The sequence below is a fragment of the Sminthopsis crassicaudata genome, chromosome 1, assembly GCF_048593235.1.
Source record: "Sminthopsis crassicaudata isolate SCR6 chromosome 1, ASM4859323v1, whole genome shotgun sequence".
NCBI lineage: Eukaryota > Metazoa > Chordata > Mammalia > Dasyuromorphia > Dasyuridae > Sminthopsis > Sminthopsis crassicaudata.
Window position 1 is genome coordinate 299,116,333 of NC_133617.1, and position 7,067 is coordinate 299,123,399.

Genomic DNA, 7,067 nt, shown 5'->3' on the forward strand with positions numbered 1-7,067 from the left:
CCTGTGCTTTTTTAGATTTTTTTTTTTTAACAGAAATGATGATTGTATTATATCAAAAGTTTTCCTGCATATATCATGTGAGTTTTTGTTTTATGTTATTAATGTGATTTATTATTGTTACAACTTAATTTTGAACTATCTTTTTGTGCCTAGTTTAAACTAATCTGGTCATAACAAAAATTTGTTTAATCTACTGTGACAACCACTTTAAAAATATTTTGTTTATCTTCATTAGGGAAAGAAATCTATTTTGTAGAATGAACTTGGCAGGATCCCTTTTTTCCATATTCTTGTAAACTACAGTGTTGAAAATAATTATTCTTTGAATATTTGATAAAATTCACATAAATTCAAGTCAGGGTTTCTTTGTGAGTTTTTTTTTTTTCCAATTTCTTTTGCTAAGTTTAGATTATTTAAATTCTCTATTTTTTATTTTGTTTAACTGGAATTGTGTGTATTCATCTATGTTATTTCATTTGTTGTTACTACTTTATTGGTATATAATTGAATAAAATAACTTCTAATAATTTCCTTTCTTCTTTATTTGTTATAAATTTTCATTTTTTATACTAGAACTTTTATCTTCCTCTTATCGCTGTCTCTCTGTCTTTCTTTCTATCACACACATATGTACACATGAAGGTGAATGTACAGGTACACACTTCAAAATAGGATTGTTTTTATAATTCATCCATTTTGTTAATTTAAAAACACATGTTTTGTTTTATTTTTAAATTCAAAGTCTTATACTTTGCTTTCAGTTTTCTATTTTGTTATTAAAATGTAATTCTTTTAGGTTTTTTTTTTTTGTGAAGTGTAGCTCATTTAAAATTTATTTTTCTGTTCTTTCTTTTTTGACAAAGGTAATAAGAAATTCAAATTTTCTTTAAAGTTCTTTGATTGCATTCTAAAATTTAACAAACTCTCTTGTTTTCTTGATGAAACTACTGTTCCTATAATTTTGAACTACAAATTCTTTAAAATTAAATTTACTCTCCATTTGGATTAAAATTCTTTCTTCAAAATACATTCATTGATTATATTCTTGAGTATTGTTAGCAAAGGGTGTGTTTAATATTTTTGCTTTTCTGTATTTTAATTTTTATGCCCAAGAACAAGGTCAAATTTTGTGGTTCCATAAATAGCTGAAAAATATGTATACTTCTTTTCTACTTAGCAATTGCCAAGTATTTATCATAACTACTTCATCTTGATATATAATAATAGAGAAACAACTTGATATAGTTGATTGATAGAGAGTAAACAAATCTTGGTGACAGGAAGATCTGGGTTCAGATGTTGTCTTTGTCAAATAACAGCTGTGTGTTCCTGAGAAAGTCACTTAGTGCAATTCTGTCAAGCTATAAATTAAAGAATTACTGACTTGCTCTGACAAAAGGAGTTTCATTTCTGTGAAGCTATCCTATAGTGATGATATTATAAGTCTGAGCCAAAAAGAGAAAAAGAAAAATCAAGCATATGGACACCTTAAGTGAAACATTCAAAAGTCATCTGCTTCTTGGTGTTTAGTCATAAGGCTGATTTTGAAAGTAACTTTTGCCTAAACAATAGAACTCTCACTCCAAGCAAATGAAACTACTTTTGAAAATGTTTTATGGAATGTATGGTGAGCAGCATATTTTGTTTGAGTGGATGTAGAAGCTATCTGCCCCATTATTTCTTCTTAAGCAGTAATTTAGTTCAATGTTCATGTAAAAGCATATGTAAAAGCCATGTGATCTAGAAGGGAATTCATGCAGAAACTGAGTAACATCTACAGAAGCCAAATTATTATTGGGAGGAGATGGGAGTACAATTGTGACACGACCATACAAAACATGCCAGTAAGCAAAGATGCTTAGGTAGAGGAGACAACTAAGTCATTCTTGAATAAGAGATTCAAATATTAATTACCAGAAGATCTGTGCAAGTGTTAAGTACTGAGTTTTTAAAAAATGTTTCCCCTTTTATCTCTTGCCCTTGAAATTTTTCATTCTCTTTTCTGATTTTGTAGAATTATTTTGCAATTTTAAAAATGGCCTACAGAGGCCATAAATTTCATTACAAATAGTTTTATATTTTTAGAGACATATTCATTCCTCTGAGGACACTTTAGCTGAATTCCCAAAATTTTTGCTTTCCTGTCTCATCCTTATGTTTCACCTAGATATTTAATGTTTCTATTTGGGTTTTTATTCTGTGCTTATCCAAAATGTCATTATGAAATCTACATGCTAGTCTGTATCTTTGGATTTCATATAACATATTAGTAACTACTTTAATGCATTAAGTTTTGTAAAGAATATGTTTAGCATTGTCTTTTAAAATATGGTTACAATTAACTTTTTTTTTCAAATAAAATATTATTATTATTATTAATTTTTTGCCCTCCTGCCTTACTCTCCTCCTCACTGGGAGAAAAAAGAAATGCAAAATTCTCTTAGTAAATAAGCATAGTAAAGCAAACAAATTCCCATGTAGGCTATATCCAAATATTATATTTTTAAACATAATAGAATAGAAATTAATCTATCACCTCTCTTTATTGAGGTAACAGTATTCTTCACCATCAATTCTCTGGAATCATGACAAAGTTCTTAAGTAATTCAGTAATTAAGTAATTCAGAATTGTTTGGTTTTATAATACTGATAGTATAGTACAAATTGTTTTTCAGTTCTACTTACTTCACTCTGAATTAGTTCATTCAAGTATTCCCAGATTTTTTTGAAACTGTATCTTCTTTTATTTCTTTATCGCACAATTAGATACTATTACATTCAAATGACATAATTTGTTCAGTCGTTTAGTTACCAATTCTTTGTAACTACAAAAATAAGTTCTACAAATTCATTAAAACATAAGGACTTTTCCCTCTTTTGTTTAGTAATTTATAGTTCTAAATTGCTTTCCACAATGCCAGAGTAACTTCATCAACAATGCATCAGTGTATTCTGTCATCTGTCTTTTTTTCTTTTGTCTTTTTTGTCAATCTAATAGGTAGGAAATGGAACCTTAGAGTTGTTTGAATTTGCTCTTCTCTAATTATTCGTGATTTAGACTTTTCTTTTCATTATGGCTAGAGATAGTTTAATTTCTCTCTCTTTTTTTTTTTTTTTAGAACTGTTTATTCATATCCTTTGAACATTTTTCAACTGAGGAATGGTCTTTATTCTTATACATCTGAATCAGTCCTTTATATATCTTAGGAATGAAATTTTTTTTCCAGAGAAACTTGCTGCAAATCCCCCCCACAACTATGAATGTTTTCATTTTTAGTTTTAGCTGCATTGTAATTATGCAAAAACTTTTAACTTTTATTAATCAAGATTATCCCCAGTTTATGTTTTGCATTTCCTCTATCCTTTGGTTATGAATCCTTCCTCTATCTATAGACTATTTATAGACTTAGGTTCCCTTTCTTCATATTAAATTTTTTTTTTTCCTTTAGATTCTCCTTGATCTTTTATCCTTCCTAGTGAATTTCATTATTTTTACTTAAGTTGTACCAATCAAATAGCTCATTGATAAATCTGTAAAACACTGAATAAGTATGTGAATTTAAAAATTGTCTTTGTTGTTTCAGCTTGTTATTGTTCAGTCATTGCCATGTCTGACCCTTTGTGACCTTGTGGGGTTTTCTTGGCAAAGATAATGGAGTAGTTTGTATTTCCTTCTCCACTAGATCAATTCAAGGTAGTGACTCAGATAATCCCATTTACAAATGAAGAAAGTGAGGGAAATAGTGGTGAAGTGAGGTGCCCAAGATCATATAGATAACAAATGTTGCAGTTGGATGTGGACTCAGTATTTTCTGTCTCCAGACACAGTGCTCTATACACAACACCACTTAGATGCCTCATTCTTACCTTACCCATAAAAAAAAAAAAAATCAATCTTCTCCCAATTATTAGGTATGTATTCTTATATTACCTTTATATTTTTAATAGATTCCCAAGTAATTTATACATTTCTTAGTTATTTTAAATGAAATTTCTCTCTTGCTGCTGAGTTTTGCTGGTAATATGAAGAAATGCTGATTGTGAATGTTTGTCATATGTAGCCTCTTACTTTGATAAAGTTATTCTTTCAGTTAATTTTAGTTAACTGAGTTCTCCAAGTACCCTATCATTATCTGTAAAAAGTGATAATTTAATTTCTTTCCTGTCTATACTTATTCATTTAATTTCCTTTTCCTTCTTTAGTATAGATAACATTTCTAACAATATATAAAATAGAAGTGGTGACAACGGACATTGATATAATCTTATTGCAATGGATTCCAGTTTATCCCCAATATATATATAATGGCTTTATTATAAATATAATCTATTTAACATTTATTCCAATATTTTCTAGTATGAGCAAATTTAAAAAACAAGAATACATATGAAAAATTTACATGCCTATTCATACATTTATATGCTTTTTTTTTGTTTATAGTTTTAATACTGCACCAATCCTATAGTCCTGTTATAAATCCAATATAGTCATACTATTTAATCTCTAACACATTGCTGTAACTTTTTTGCTGACAATTTCTCACCTCAAACCTAGAGTATTGTAATAGTCAAATTATGAGTTATTAGTTTCCCTGCCTAAAAATCTGTACTTTCTTCAGTCAATCCTCTACTTATCTTAAAGCACAGGTCTCACACTGTAACCTTTTCCTCCTCGTGATTCAGCCAACTATAGTAGTTTTCTATCACTTTTAGGATCAAATATCAAATCACTTTTGGTTGTGTTTTCAAAGCCCTGTATAACCTAGTCTAATCTGTTTATAGTTTGCTCTCTTCTACATATTATGATTTAGTGACACTAGCCTCTTTGCTCTTACTCACAGAATATATTCTGCTCTCATTTTTGTGCATTTTTACTGTCACTGATGTCTGGAAATTTCCTTCTCTCCTTCTCCACTGCCTGGAATCCTTGAAATTACAGCTACCTGCCCATATTCTTCAAGAAGTAGTTGCCAATATCTATTAATGCTAGTGCCTTCCTTCAGTTGATAATCTCCAACTTATTTCATACATATCTTGATTGTACATAGTGGTTTGCATAATCTTTCCCCCATTTAGACTGTGAGCTCCTTCAGATCAAGGATTGTCTTTTATCTTTCTTTGTATTCTTAGCATTTAACTTGGTGCCTGGCTTACATAATGGGCACTTAAATGCTTATTAACTAACTGGACATATACATTTCTATTTATATATAAATAAATACACATATTTATATGCACACATACATATTTATTATATATGAACACAAATATGAATAAATGTATGTTTATCATTTTCTTTTTCACCTAACTAGTTCTGAGTCAAGTTGGTTGTCAATAGTTCCTTTAAGCAAAATCTTATAAGGCTTCCCAGGACAAATTAGATTCTCTTTCTTGCTGCTGAAAGTATAGAGCAAGGGAAAATATTTGCTAATAGCCTTAGACTCTCTTACCCAAGTGACCCTAACACAGACTTTTTCCTTTCCAACCTGTTTTCATACTCCCGACCTTGACCCTGGAGCCTGCCAGTAGGTAGGTATATTTTATTAAGGGCAACAATGTATAGGGTTGTATAATCCATGTGCAATATTTCCTAATGAAGTGCTTTACTAATTTTTCTTTCCTACTGCACTTAATTGATAATACCACGAATTGCATACACATATAGCATACTTGTGCAGCTTAACTAGGGAGAGCAGACAAGTAGCAGATGTAGCAATGTCATCGGGAAAGTGATCGCATCTTTTCAGGGATGGAAACTCTGCCACAGAACAGAATGCTCTTAATTTTATGGCTCCAGATTAAAAAAAAAAAAAAAAAAAAAAAAAAAAAAAGAAATGAATTAGGTATCATAAATTCTATTCTTCTTCTTTTGTAGTTCCTGGTATCTCTAATGCTACTGTGGCAGCAGATGCTTGGATACCTTCTTCATTGAATTCCAGAGAAGATGTGTGAAAAACACTTAATAGCTGGAAAAACTTGAATATTGACAGTCCAGAAAAGTCAGCCTTATCCTCATGAAAGGCATCACACATTCCCAAACTGCAGAGAATATGAACTATGTCATAAGATTCCTCAATCTTGACTCTGGGGATGAACAATTGTTCGCTAAGAATTTCCATCAAGGCCAATTTTTCTGGCTTTGTCCAGGTTATAAATGTTTCATAAGTAAGCTCGTTTTCAACCTGTAGAAAAGAATTGAAAATCCCAAAATCATGCCGATTATATAACTTCATATGTTCATTCTCTTTGTACTATATATCTAGAAATTTATTGCTTCCCCAGGATCAATTGCAATTTTTGGTATATTTGTCAAATATACTATGCTGGATATTGTCTTTGCCTCTTTCTCTCCAAATCATGTCCAATGCTTTCATCTCTTAAAATATAACCATTACTATTCTGTGGAATTCTATTTAAATAAATATAAACACAGGGGAAAAGGTTTTCTGTTGTGACAAAGAAATTCTTGAAGATCAGGAGAAAACATCCTCTGACAACGTAGTATAAAGAATAGAAAGGCAATCTTAGAATTTGAGTCCTGTCTCTGATATATAGCATCTGGTCAGACTCCTTAACTTCTCAATCCCACAGGTAATTCTTTAACAGATTATGTGTTGCAGATTATGTGCTGATCTTTCCTGGGAGAAGGAGTTTGTCAGATGGTAGCTTTATCTGTCAATGAAATGATAAATCCAGTTGCCAAAGTAATGACAATAAAAAGATCCTAGGATTAATAGATTTAGAGCAGGGAGTTCTCATCAATGCTCTCACTTTACAAATAACAGGAATGAGGTCCAGAAATTGAAGTGATTTTCCTCAGGTATGAAAAATACTTTACCTTCTCTCCCTCAATGATCTCAACTTGTTCTAAAAAGTGACAAATGAAAAGACAACTGCTATTTTTGACACAATGTTGATGTTTTTCCAGATAATCTCTTACTTATACCTTCTCTATTACCCAGCTAATTTTTGTTTAGTTAATTTTTGTTGTGTTCTTTGATAAATCCAAATATTATTGTTTGCTTTAGAAAGCATGAAAGATAGATTGGCAATATCATCTTTGCCCC